General features: G+C 34.2%; 1 pseudogene; it reads right to left on the bottom strand.

Moving 5' to 3' along the window:
• Positions 1-1172: 1172 nt before the first annotated feature.
• LOC102532896 (small ribosomal subunit protein uS2-like) lies at positions 1173-2058 on the bottom strand (annotated as a pseudogene).
• Positions 2059-14988: the final 12930 nt, after the last annotated feature.

The following is a 14988-nucleotide window of genomic DNA, read 5'->3' as shown; positions in this document are numbered from 1 at the left end:
ATGTCAACTTTGCAGCTATTTCTAAATCTCAGTGGAAAATAGATGGCATGAAATTGAAGGTTTTGTTTTTGTTTCTTCTGGTCCCTAAGTTATGGAAGTAGTAGCAGGAATGAGAGAAACAAGTCAATGATGTAGAAGAGGGGTCAGCAAACTTCTTCTCTGACGGACTAGATAATAAATAGTATTTGCAGCCCACAAGGTCTCTGTCACAGTTACTCAGCTCTACAATTGTATCATGAAAAGACATAGATAGCATGTAAATAAATGTGTATGGTTGTTTTCCAATAAAACTTTGTTTACAGAAAATGATAGGCCATAATTTGCTGAACCCCCAGTATAATAGAAAGCATTCACAACAAAAATAATAAATAATTATAATATGGAAAAGAGAAAAATGAAATTTGAATGCCATGACTTTCTTCTGCTCACTGAAGCTTCCTGGCTGTCTTATCTTATAAATACTTAAATAACGCGTGCCAAAGCCCTGAATCCCTGGGATAAAGTCATGGTGTATGATCCATTTAATATATTGTTGCAGTCAGTTCGCTAGTATTTTGTTGAGGATTTTTGCATTTATGTTCATCACAGATATTACTTGTAATTTTATTTTTTGTGTGTGATATCTTTGTCTTCTTTTGGTATTAGGGTGATGGTGGCTTCATAGAATGAGTTCAGAAGTGTTCCTTCCTCTGGAATTTTTTGGAATAGTTTCAGAAAGATAGGTTTTAACTCTTCTTGAAATGTTTGATAAAATACACTTGTGAAGCCATCTAGTCCTAGACTTTTGTTTGTTGGGAGTTTTTTAATTACTGATTCAGTTACAGTTCTGATAATTGGTCTGTTCATATTTTCTATTTATTCGTGGTTCAGTCTTGGAGATTGTACCTTTCTAAGAATGTGTCCATTTCTCCTACTTTGTCCATTTTATTGGTATATTTTTGCTAGTAGTATTCTCTTATAATCCTTTGTATTTCTGTGTTGTTGGTCATGACTTCTCTTTCATTTCTGATTTTATTGATTTGGGCCTTCTCCCTTTTTTTTCTTGATGAGTTTGACTAAAAGTTTATTGATTTTGCTTATCTTTTCAAAGAACCAGATTTTTTTTTTCAATTTTTAGAAACTTTGTTTTCCGTCAACCTATTTCCATTTTAAGAGTTTGTGGAAAGAACAGCTTACGACCACTCTGTGGTTGTTGCAACCCATTCAGTGGCCTGAGCAGTGGGAGATGCAGACCAGTCTTCAGTGGCGGGCTGAGTGCTCCAGTCTTCAGTAGGGACCTGCTGAATAGGCACAGAGGGCACCTGCACACCTTCGGACCAGTCCGCCACCTCAGGCTGAGTAGCAGTGAACTCGGGAGCAGGAGCCGTCCATTCAACCCTGAAATCCTTCCTTGGTCACGGCCTTTTCAGCTGCAGCCTGCTCTTCCTTTTCAATCTCTTCAGGATCTCTGTAGTAGAGATAAGGCATGACCTCCCACGGGTGTTCCCGGGAGATGGTGTCGCGCATGCACAAAACTTCCCGGGCCAGCGTCCACCACATCAGACCTTATGAGTGAGCTCCCTTGTTGTTGTACAGGATGACAATGTCCACATAGCGCAGAGGGGAGTCCGTGTTACACAGGGCGATGGTAGGCAGGTTAACGTAAGATGCCTCTCTGAGAGGCTGGTGATCAGCCGTGGGATCAGTAACCACCAGAAGTCTTGGCTCCCGGAAAGCTACCTGGATTTGGTTAGTGAAGGTTCCAGGCGTGAAGCGGCCAGCAATAGGCGTGGCTCCATTGGCAGCAGCAAACTTCAGCACAGCTCTCTGGCCAGTATGCCTGGAGGATACGATACTGACATCAGCTGGGTTTTCAATGGCAACAATGGCCCAAGCTGCCAACAGAAGCCTCTCCCAGATTCTCTTCAGATTTATGATGTAGATGCCATCACTTTTCCTTTTGTAGATGTACTGCTCCATCTGGTAGTCAAGGTTGGTGCCACCTGAGTGGGTTCCTGCTGCAAGGAATTTGAGGACATCCTCCTCCTTCATTTGCAGGGCATCAAGGGCTCTGGACATTGTGAAAGTTTCCCTTTAAGTTACGATGGGAATCCAGAACAGTGCCATATGGACCCGTCTCTGGGTAGCGCGGAAAACCTTTAAGAACCAGATTTTAGTTTCACTGACCTTTTCTATTCAGTTTTGTTTGTCTGAAAAGTCTGTGTTTTTCTTTTTTTCAAAAAAATTTAAGTGAATATAGAATTCCAGAATTTTCCCTTCACCTTAAAGTTATTCCATTGTCTTCTGATAAACTGTCTGTAATTCTTTTATTTGATCTTCTGTATGCAATATGTCTTATTTCTCGCTGTCTTCAAGATTGTAATTTTAATTTTCAGATGTTTGAAATGTGATATATCCAGGTATACATTTTATTTTGCTTGAAGTTCTCTCAGCTTCTGTACCTGTGATTTGGAATCTGCTATTCATTTCAGAAAATTATCGACTCATCTCTTTATTTCTCTTGTCCAATTCTTTCTCTGCTTCTCTTATGAGTTTCTAGTTACCCAAATGTATACCACTGTATTTTATATTGTTCCATACCTCTTGGATGCACCATGTTGTCTTGTTTGTGTGTGTGTGTGTGTGTTTTAATTTTTTTTAATTTTGTCATTTTTATCAGTCAATATTTATATTCACTAATTCTTTCCTCATTTATGGTCTATGATGTGTCTTCTTAATAACCATTCTTTTTCCGTCTGTTACTGTTTTTCATTTGTAACATTTATGTCAGATTCTTTTCTTATAATCTCTATTCTGAATTTCTGCTAAAAATATCCTTCATTATGCATGTTATTTATCTTTTTCACTAAAGCCTATGATCAGTTGTTTAAAATTTTCTGATTTTTCCAGTCTGTTTTATATTGCATTCTGTTTCTGTTCATTGTTTGGTCTCTTGATAATAAGGTGATCAGTTCACCCTGGTTTGCTAGATCTTTGCCAGCTTTGGCTTTGAAAGTCCAGAATTTAGGGCAAATCATGGTTGGTTGCCCTACCCTACTTGACAGTGAATTTTTCTTGCTTCTTTGTGTAACTCATATTTTGTTGAAAGCCAGACAACTTGTGTAAGATAACAGGATACTGAGATACATAGTTTAATGCTTTGAATGAGTACACCTTTAGTTTGTTATGACATTATTTGGAGGGCTAAGTCAAATCTAGTCCAGATTTTTTCTTGGTTTGGGTCTTGTTGTCATTATTAAACTCCGTTCTCCACAGGCTTTATATTCCTACATTCTACTTTTAGTTTAGGACTGTGACTACTTTGCCAGAATGTTTCCCTCAATTTCTGCTTCTCCCTCAGTATTAATTCTTCCCTTTTTCATGAACCACTCAGAATTCCTCTTTCAATTTTCTTGCGCCTCTCCCAGCAGCAGACTACTGTTATTTGTTGCTTAATACCTTACAACTTGATGATAGGAAATTGGGATTGAATATGATCTCTGCTGTGCTAATTCAATCTCCCTTTCCCCATCTGTTGTAGGTGTTCACCAATGCTTATGGCATTGTAGCCCTGCCCCTAGCAGTTGAGGAATTCTGTTCTCTGGGGAAGACACAGCAGAAGGATCTGAGTGGGACACACATTTATTACCCATGGTGGCTTCTCTTTTTAGCCTCCAAGATTGTGCCAGGAGGAAAGATTTTTTCAGGACATTTTCCATGTATGCATTGCTTCTTGTGATGACTGGGTGACACCTAAGTAAAAGAGACTATAACTGTGTGAAAGGTTTTTGTGTGTCTGTGGTTCCCCAGATTCTGTATTCTCAGAATACACTGTGTTCCAACATTAGCAATTTATTATTAATTTCAGCTTTTTTTTTTTTTTTTACTCATTTGTATAGAATCTGGAAGCATATGCCGCTGGTAAGCAAGTGCTCACATTCCATTTTTGGAGTCTTTGATTTTTTCATATGTTTAAATTAAGCTGGTTGCCCTAGGACCTTAGCTTGCTGATGTGTTAAAGAAACTACAGCTCTAGAATATTTGCCATTATTGCACAAAGGGAACTGATGTTCTCTCCAGCTTTCTGTATTTTAAATGCAAATTTTAACATCCTTTTAACCAGGGATATTTAACTAGGTAGTAAAACTCCTTCCAGTTTCTAGAAATAAGTTAACCTTATTTATTTGTTTATGTTTTGTGTACTTATTTTCATCCTATCTATCTACGGGCATACCTCACAGATATTCTGGATTCATTTCCAGACCACCATAATAAAGCGATTAAAGCAATAAAGCAAGACCCAAGAAAAAAAATTTTTTTTGGTTTCCCAATGCATATAAAAGTTCTGTTTACACTATACTGCAGTCTCTTAAGTGTGCAATAGCATTATGTCCAAATAATTCAAATATCTTAATTTAAAAAGACTTCTTTTGCTTAAAAAAGACTCATTATAATCTGAAAATTCAGGGTTGCCACAAACCGTCAATATGTAAAAATGCAGGATCTGCAAAGCACAATAGAGGAAGTACAGTAAAATGAGATGTGCCTCTGTATATCTATTTATCTGTTATCTATCATCATTAACCTATAATCTATGATTAGAGTCCAAAAAGCTTTTTTTTGGAATGTTTAGGGGCTCATACCAGATGCAATTTAAATACATTGTCAGATATTTACCTTTTCAAAGTATGTGCCATTTCATCTCAATTAGATCTAATAACGCCACTATTGTTCTCACATGGGGCCAAAGAAAGTTACTTGTAATATTTAGTAATTGGTATGTGCTGCTATAATAGGATAGTCAAAAAGGAATGTGTGTTTGACCTAATTTTGAAAGGCAATGAGTGTCCTGGTCCATGTATGCATCTGTCTACATGTATATGTGTGTTTATGTGTCTGTGTGTATGTGCAGCTCCCCTCCATTCCCTACCATCTTGTATTTTAATTAATCAGTATTAACAGCTTAAGTGAAGTATTACTGATTCTGTGCTTTTAAAAGCTAAATTCAGCTAAAAAAGTAACTTTAGGCATTCTAAATTTGTTTTCTCTGACTTTTAACAGATACAGTTAAGAATATCTTCCTATTTCAACTTATTGTATTTCAGAACAAAGATACGCTTGTCTTGCCAACAATGTTATTTATTCCTACAATTCAAGATAGATATTTTCACCTGAGTTTTCTATAATTTAACTAATGATTATGTCTTTAGATTTGCAAGTTTTGTATAGCTTTTCTCATGACATATTAAGTTTTTTTTGTAGCCGGCTTCCTTTATTGAAAGTGAATTAAAGTGAATAAAGATAAATATGATGTTCACTGAACAATTAGACTGATTTAAATGTGCCCAGCTAGAGCCTGAAAAAAATTGCAAATTAGAAGAATATTGCCTATGCATATTATTGTACATTTATATAGTCACTAGATTTCATTTTGAAGGATTCTACAACCAACATAAATAGAAATTGGGTTTTGCTAGATGCGCTATGTAAATTTTAGGGTGAAGAATGGTTGAGAAGAGTTGAATTTCTCGTGCTCCCAAGTTATGTCAACATATCATCACCAGTATATGCAAGCTCCCTCACTTGCTTTCTTATTTTTTTATTCCCTTCTATGCCTACACTCCATATCTACTATTTCATACACCACATCTCTAATGCCTCTATTTTCACTTAATATTATGTTTTTAATATTCATGTGGAGTAAGTACTATTCATCTATTGCTCCTAACTGCAGATTTATTTTCACTCATTGATGATTTATGTTTATTCAATACACCACATTTTACCCCTCTACTCTTCCAACAATGAACACACAAATTGCTGTCAACTTCCTGCTATGACAAATAGTACTTAAATGAACAAACTGTGTATGTATTCTTAATGATCAACCAATTTGACCTAATAGAATGTTTCACATAAGCATAACAGAGTACACATTCTTATCAAGAGTATGTCATACTTCAGCAAAATAGACTATGGCAGGAATGTAGGAGATATTGAGTAATTATTTTATTTATACACATGAACACAGACACATATACGTGTGTGTATGTATGTGTGTGTGTGTGCACACAAATAGCAAATCTGATAATTAGACAGAGCACTAAAGCTGTTTTGGCCCTAAGCACATTATAAAATCCAGGTATATTCATTTGTTAGGGTTGCCAAAAAAAATACTATAGATTGCATGGCTTAAACAATAGAAATTTACTTTCTCACAGTCCTGAAGCTAGAAGCTCAGGACCAATGTGCCTGTCGACTTGGTGTCTTCTGAGTGGCCAGCTTCTCCCTATGTCTTGATCCAGTCTTTTCTAATCTCCTCTTGTTATAAGGAGATCTCAACACTGACAGCAAATTTCATATCTTTTATATAATCTGAAAGAAAAATTCAACACCTCATGTAACTATGAACTAAGAAGAATATCTCCTTAACATGTATTGCAAAAAAAAATTGTTCTTCAGAAGATTATACATCTTCACATTATTAAGTGCTTCAGCAATCTATGAATATAGTTCCCTCCACTTACGAAGTTTTCTTTGCTCTTCTTAATAATGTCCAAAATTGTCTGTACACATATCAGATTAAGAACAGTTCTTTTATTCCTATATTAGAATATTTTGTAAGAATATTTTATAATGAAGTTGCCAAGTGAAATTCTTTCTGCACTTATTGAGTTGATCATGTAAGTTTTATTATTTAATTTTTAGTTACTTTCAGTAAGTAAATTTGATTGATATTTTTAATTCTAAACAAACTGTGAATTCCTTGACTAATACCTAATTGGCTGTGACACATTCTTCATTTAATGTTGTTAAATTTAATTTAATAATATTTTATTCAGTATTTTGCATCTATATTGAGTAGATATCTGGCTATATTTTCTATCTTGTAATATTCTTGTTGTATTTTGGTTTAAATGTTACATTAACCTGATAAAATTGTTATACTATTTAACTACCTTTTCTAGTCCCTGAAATTGATTTTCCAAATTAAAAATATTTTTAAAAAATTTGATTGTATCCACTAGCATGCCATCTGGGTTTAGAGATCTCTTAATTAGAGATTCAATTTGTATTTCATCTTATCAGTTTGGTAATTTTCTATCTTTTTCTTTTTCTAAATTCTCAAGTTTATTGACAAGAAATTGTTCATAATATACTTATTTATCTATAAATTGATTGTGATATATCTTTCAATATCATTATTCATTTTAAACATCTTTCATGCATTTCAAATAACTAAATCATAGTTTCATCACCATTGTAGTTTTTAAATTTTATTTTAATTGTCTTCTAATTTTAATTTTTACTTTGCTTTTTTAACTTTTGAATTGTAAACATAATTTATTTTTATCTTTCCATCTTTCTTAATATATACAGTTATGGTTGTAAATTTTCATCCAATCATACTGTTTTTTATAACTTTGTGTTTTTGTTACAATTTAACTCAAAGCATATTTTTATTATTTGTATTTTTTGATCCATATATTTGTTTTCAAAACCCTTCTAGGAGTTTGTATTTTATTTTAATTTTATTACTTTTTTCTTTTTTTAAATTAAAGTACAGTTGATATACAAGTTACAGATATACAATATATTTATTCACAATTTTAAAGGTTATATTCCATTTATAGTTATAAAATATTGGCTATATGTTGTACAATATATCCTTGTAACTTATTTTATGGCTAATAGTTTATATCTCTTAATCCCTTACTCCTATCTTGCCCCTTTCCTTATCCCCCTTCCCACTGGTAACCATTAGTTTGTTGTCTATATCTATGAGTTGGCTTTTTTTTTGTTACTTTCATTAGTTTGTTGTATTTTTTCAGATTCCACATATAAGTGATATTATATGGTATTTGTCTTTCTGTGTCTGACGTTTCACTAGCATGGTACCGTCTAGGCCCATCCACATTGCAACAAATGACAAAATTTTTAGCCTTTTTGTGGCTGACTAGTATTTCATTGTATATATGTGCCAATCTTCTTTATCCATTCATCTGTTGATGAACAGTTAGGTTGCTTCCATATCTTGGCAATTGTAAATAATGCTACTATGAACATTGGGGTGCATGTATCATTTCAAATTAGTGTTTTTGTTTTTGTTTTTTCAGGTACATACACAGGAGTAGAATTGCTGGGTTGTATAGTAGCTCTATGTTTTGCATTTTGAGAAACTTCCATACTGTTTTCCACAGTGGCTGCACCAATTTACATTCCCACTAACAGTGTACGAGGATTCCCTTTTCTCTGCATTCTTGCCAACATTTGTTATTTATTTTCTTTTTGATGATAGACATTCTGATGAATGTGTGGTGATATCTCATTGTAGTTTGATTTGCACGTCCCTGATGATTTGCAATGTTGAGCATCTTGTCATATGCTTATTGGCCATCTGCATTTCCTCTTTGGAAAAATGTCTATTCAGTTTTTCTGCCTATTTTTAATACGTATTTTGTTTTTGTTTTTTGATATTAAGTTGTATGTTATCTATATGTATTGGATATTAACCTCTTATCAGTCATATCATTTACAAATATTTTCTTCCATTCAGTAGGTTGTCTTTATATTTTGTTGATGATTTTCTTTGCTGTGCAAAAACTTTTATGTTTAATTAGGTCTCTTTTGTTTATTTTGCTTTTATTTCTTTTGCTTTAGGAAAAAAATAAAATATGCACTTTTTTGTTTTTTTTTAATTTTGTGTGCCATAATAAAAATATTGCTATGATTTATGTCAAAGAATGTTCTGCCTATGTTTTCCTCTAAGAGTATGATGTTAGAGTATATACTATTTCCATTGTTTTACACATAGCTGTCCAGCTTTCCCAACACCACTTATTGAAGAGACTGTCTTTTCTCCATTGTATATTCTTGCATCCTTTGCCATAGATTAATCAACCGTTAGTGCATGGATTTATTTCTGGGCTCTTTATTCTGTTTCATTAATCTGTGTACCTGTTTTTGTGCCATTGATTTATATATTCCCTTAAAATTTGTTTAATTTCCAAATGTATGGAAAAGTTCGGTTTTATATTGTTATCTGGCTTTATTTTACAGGAGTTAGAAAATATACTTTCCTTTTTTATATATCTTTTGTATTGTTAAGAGTTTTAATCAGTGAGGGAATAATGTATTTGTATTTTCTGTTAATTTACATTTAATGAGTATAGTTGGATTTGACTTTAGGACGTTTATTCAAAATACTAAGTTCCTAGAAATCTCCTAGAAAGTAAGTTCTTAGAAAGTTCCTAAGGTCTCATTAAGGGTGAAGCTTCCATTGCCGCCTGACCTATTTTCCTTGGGAATGTTTATTCACTAAATTGTAATATAAACTGAAAAGCTGAAGGTTGATTTTTACAACAGCTGCTTTGTGGTCCTGAACCTGGAGTCATAGAAAACTGCAGTTTGGTAACTACATTTCTTCCCTTTGCTTTTGACATGACCCACAGCACTGAGGTTTAGCTCAACTGAATTAGTGTTATATCCAAACTCCCTGTGAACCAACTACTTTAAACAAATATAAGTTATAAAGTAAGACAAGCATGAGAACTATGTGAATCGTGTGGCCATGAAGATTTTCCTTTTCTGTCAAGTGTGTTGTTTTGGGCCTTAAGTTGAACAATGGATTGCAAAATGTTATTATAGATTGTTCCTGGGAGTCAAGGATAGAGACATTCTCAGATCTCTCTATATGCTGGCTCATTTAGCCTCATTGCTGGGGCTTTGAAATTTGTGGTGAGAATCATGCTACCTGTCATCATCTTGAGTTACAAAGAATAACTAGTGGGACTTTAGATTTTTTCTTCAGTTATTGAATTTCTAAAGTGTGAAGGAAAGAAAAAAACTTCAACCTAGAATTCTGTATTCAATGAAAATATTAAGCAGAATAAAGCTGACCATGTAACACAAAGGCTAAAATAACTCTAAGATGTAGGGAAGGATGTAAAAGCCACCAGAACCATATAACAATTTAAAAGGATTTTGGTGGTTTGACCACTAGGTGTTTAGTTAAGAGAAATGAAAATTGTTTCAAAGCACCTCTGTGTACAAGAATGTTTGCAGCAAGTATATTCTTATTGGCCCAAATTAGGAAATAGGCCCAATGCCCAACAACAGAATAGATGAATAAACTGTGATATTCCACACCCTCAATCACTACTCAGCAAGCTGGGTGTGGCATCAATTTTCTTAGAAAAGAAACAAAAACATATAATATTAAAAAAAAAAACCTTCACAGGCACACAAATTTTCATATGTTAATCATTTATTATCCTATCTATCTTTGTCTGTGGAAGTGTGTTCACTTTGTTCTGACATGGCCTGCTGTTTTGAGCAAAGTGTTATGTTTCAGCCTAGAAGCACCCTAAGAGCAGGATGTGAGGAATTATTATCCTAGGACCTATACGTGAGGTGTTGGTCTTGAAAACCTGAGATAGGCTGGGGAGAAGGAAAAGAATCCAGTGTTGTGTAAAGACACTGTATCAGTCAGCAATATGATTCAATGCAAAAGAAAAACAAAGGTAAAAACTATGGCACCCAAAACCAAAACAAACAACAACAACAAAAGTGCATATGAAGAAGAATTGACCCACTCCCAAGATTTACATTCATATTTTTATTTGTATATTTTATTAGTCTGCTCAGACTGCCATAGAAAAATATCAGAGACTGGGTGGCTTAAACAAAAGAAATTAATTTCTCACAGTTCTGGAGGGTAGGAAGTTCAAGATCAAGGCATCAGCCAGTTGTGTTCCCAGTAAGAACCTACTGGTTTATGGACACTGGGCACCTTCTTACTGTGTCCTCAGGTGGAACTGAGACAGAGCTCTAAAGGGAACTAGCCCTAGTAGATTAAAGCTTCACCCTTGTGACCACATTAGACCTTTAGCACCTCTTCATAGGCCCTGTCTCCAATACAGACCTTAGGAGGATAAGGGCTTCAACATAGGAACTTTATGGAAATACAATTCAGTCCATAGTAAATAAACTGCAATATTTTCTTTTTGATTTTCTTTTGTATTTATTGTAAACTTCCTTTTAAAAAGAATTATATTATGTGTTTGCTACATTTCCTTGTTTCAGGATTAACTAGTTAATTATTGTTATTTTGTCTCTTTTTCATGTGGGATTAATTTGGGCCATTTTGTTCCCCTAAGTAAACTATTATTTTATGTCAGGTGCTTAGATACTATATTCCATTTGGGTCTTAAATGCACAGTTATCTAAAATAGTTGTCTTTATCCAGTCGCATTTCTGTAAGTTTTTAGAAAGTTCCCCTTAATCTGTGATTCACCTCTAGTAAAAGGCAGAAACAATATTTTTTAAACAGGAGTTGACTAGATTTTCTGACACAATAATGCTGCATAACAAACAACACTAAAATCTCAGTGGCCTACAACAATAAGTATTTAATTTTGCTTATAAATCTGTGCATTGGCTAGGTGGTTTCTACTAAGATGGGCCAGACCTAGACATTTCAGTTTGCTTTAGTCATGTGTCTGCTGTCAGCTGGGAAGTTTGCTGTGGACTATTTGGGGGTAGAATGGACCTAACTAGACTGAAGTTCACTTGTCTTAGTTGCATGTTGTCTCTCATGCTCCAGCAAACTAGGCAGGGTTTGATCTTTTTGCAGTGACAAAAATAACGAAGCCCCATTTTAAGTCTCTGTGTTACGTTTACTCTGTACCACTGGCCAAAGAAAGTCACAGAGCAGCGCTCAGCTCAGGGAGAGGGGCCTCAAAGTCACAGAGTATGCAAGAGTATAAACCATTAACTGGTGTCATTAATACAACCAATCTACTAGAGGATACACTTTTAGAAATCTTAAATTTGGACTTTCACTTTTGGTAGGATAAATTGCTTTGCAGGAGACTAAATGCTATAAGTTTTTCTAAAATATCATAGGAGGTCCTAGTGATTAGATATAAAGAAACAGTAACCAGTTTACTATTTCAACTAACGGAACATAAATTATACATTTAGCTTCTAAAGTTCTGATATTTTAAAATTAGCAGACTTCATATTTTACAGCAGATTTAGGTTTATGGGAAAATTGAGCAGAAAGTACAGAGCGTTCCTTCTCGTACACCCTATATCCCCTTGCCCTGAATTTGTCCTATTAACATATCATGTTGGTATGGTACATATTACAATTCATGAGCCATTACTGATATATTATTATTAACAAAGGTCCATAATTATGTTTGGGTACACACTTTGTGTTTCAAAGTTCTATAGGTTTTGCCAAATGCGTAGTGCCTCATATTTACCATTAGAGAATCATGTGGAGAATTTTGACTGCCCTAAAAATCCCTGTGTTCCACCTATTCATCCTCTATCTCCACCCTAAATCCTAGCCATCACTGATCATTTTATGGACTCCATAGTTTTGTCTTTCCCAGAGGGTCATATGATTGTAATCATGCAGTGTGTAGTCATTTCAAACTGGCTTATTTAATTTAGCAACATGCAATTAAGTTTTCTCCATGCCTTTTTATGATTTGATAGATCATTTCTTTTTATCGCCTTAATAATATGTATTTCATTGTGTGAATGTACCATAGTTTGTTTATCCATTCACCTGTTGTAAGAGATCTTGGTTGTATCCAATTTTGAAAAATATGAATAAACCTGCTATGACTATTCATGTGGGCGGGTTTATGTGGATATAAGTGTTTAACTCATTTGAGTAAACACCTAGAATTAGATGACTGGATCATGTCGTAAGAGTACATTTATTTTCAAGAAACTAGCAAAGTGACTGTATCATTTTCTATTCCCAGCAGCAAAGAAGGAGAGCTCCTGTTTCTCCACACCTCATCATTTGTCTTGTTTTGGATTTTGGCCATTTTATACATAGTGGTATAACATTGTTGTCTACATTTAATTTTTAACACTTTTAAATCTAATGTGTTCAAGTGATGTCTTGCTCTTCATACTAAATTGTGCTACCTCTACCTGGGGTCATGTTCTTTTGAAAACTAAAAATCATGTGGTCCTAATTTTTTGGAGTATGAGGAATCTAAATCTAGATTATTTTGGCTACAGTACAATCTCTTTTTCTACACATATATTTCATAATTCTTTATGAATATTCAGTCATCATTTCAACCAATAAATATGCCAAACATGTTTCAGGTACTGTGCTAGGCACTGAAGAAACAAAGAAAAATAAAACAGAATAAAAACAAAGTAACAAAATTAATCTTTCTAACTGACAGACCTATTCTCAGCTGCACAGCTGCACAAAATATATATATATTTTTTAGAGGAGTTTATCAAACATTTATGTGATCAGGGGAAAGAATTTATAAAATTGTAAAATTGCTTCTCACAAATGTCCAACTAGATAGTCCTAAATAAATCTAAATAAATCAATAGATACTATCAGTTCAATAGAATGAAATTTCTTTTTCAAAAATTTATGTGCTACATGTAATGAGATATTTATAAAAATCAATATTTATTTTTAATGAATCTGGACATAATAATATCAGTATATCACTTTTTAAAATACCCTAATATAAACAGCACTGGCTACTTAGAAAGTTGACACAGCTTTATAAAAAGAACTAAGTAATAAAAAATTGAAATTTCCATAATGAATTCAGTGGGATGCCAAATAAAACATTGTATTTGAAACAATTAGAAGAGAGGATGTCATTTTCTTATTAACCTCAAAATATTCTGAATCAAGTAAAAACTTCCCAATTTTCTATAAATCTTAATATCTTAGTATACTTGGCATGTAACTAAAATATGTAACACATTGTACGTGAAAAAAGTATTTTTACAACTAACTTTATATCATTATATACTCTGACATAGTGATCTTCAATATGGATTACATTTAGCTTATCAATCATGTTTTCAGTTTAATGGGTCATGTCCTGAATTTAGAAAATAGAATAAAATAGCCAACATTAGAACAATGAAAAATAAAAGTATCAGAGTGCTCTATTTTGTGTAATACATACATCTTTCTTTATGAATTTATGATATGCACTATACTTTTTAACCATAGGCATAAACAAAAATGGAAACAATTATTTAACAGTTACCATAAATAATGTAAGGAAACAATCTTTATCTCTCTTTTGAGGATATTTAAGAATATAATTCACACTTTTATTGGATCTATTTAATTATGAATTATTTCTCTACTAAGTTTGCTGAGATATTTTAGAGAATTATTAGGGAATTCTCACAGAATTGGTTGATTCACAAAGTGTTAAATAAAATAAATAAGCAAAAACATAACAGTCACCATGTAGGAAAAAGTAATATGAGCAAAACCAAAATAATAATAAATAAGACAAAACATAAAGAACATTAAAAATTAAAAAGTGGAAAGCATGAATAACTGCATGCTGAATGTCACTGTTTATATGAAATTAGCATTAGAGTGGAGGCAAAAATCAAGATGACTGAAAAGAAGGATGTGAAAGAATTGGGATGAGACCTGTGCCCCAGGGATGAAGCTGTGGAAGAGGAAATGTTCTCTCACCCTGAGAGGCCCATTCAACAGCAGGGAGATCAGCTGGAACAGAATAGGGATCTTCAGAGGCTCAGAGGAGAGCACACCAGCCAGCTTGCAACAGGCGGAACAGAGACCAGCACAGACAGTCTTTGTCATTTCACTGCAGTCCCCAGCCTGAGAAGCACATCTGCGGCTGTGCATAAGGGCTGGGTGCTGAAACCTGAGCCTCAGCAGACAGTCCTGGGGAGAGTACTGGAGTTGGCTGCAGGAAGACAGCTTGAAGGGGCCGGGGTGTGCTTTGGGCCACAACTGGGAATGTGTGGAATGGAGCCATGAAAAGCCCCACTGGTAACTCATGACCGGAGGGGCAAGCCCTGCCATAGCAGCCTCCTCCTCAGCATTCTTACTGGGCCTCTGCTAGCTCTGGGACAGAACAAATGCTGGAGGGTTTTTCCCAAGCAGAAGCAGGGCTGAAATCTGACCCGTGTCCCAAGCATCTTTGGCAGACTCACACTGCTGGTGCCTTT

This window comes from Vicugna pacos, chromosome 3 (genome assembly GCF_048564905.1).
Source record: "Vicugna pacos chromosome 3, VicPac4, whole genome shotgun sequence".
Taxonomy (NCBI): Eukaryota; Metazoa; Chordata; class Mammalia; order Artiodactyla; family Camelidae; genus Vicugna; species Vicugna pacos.
The sequence above is the reverse complement of the archived record's forward strand: the minus strand, read 5'-3'. Positions and strand labels throughout refer to the sequence as shown.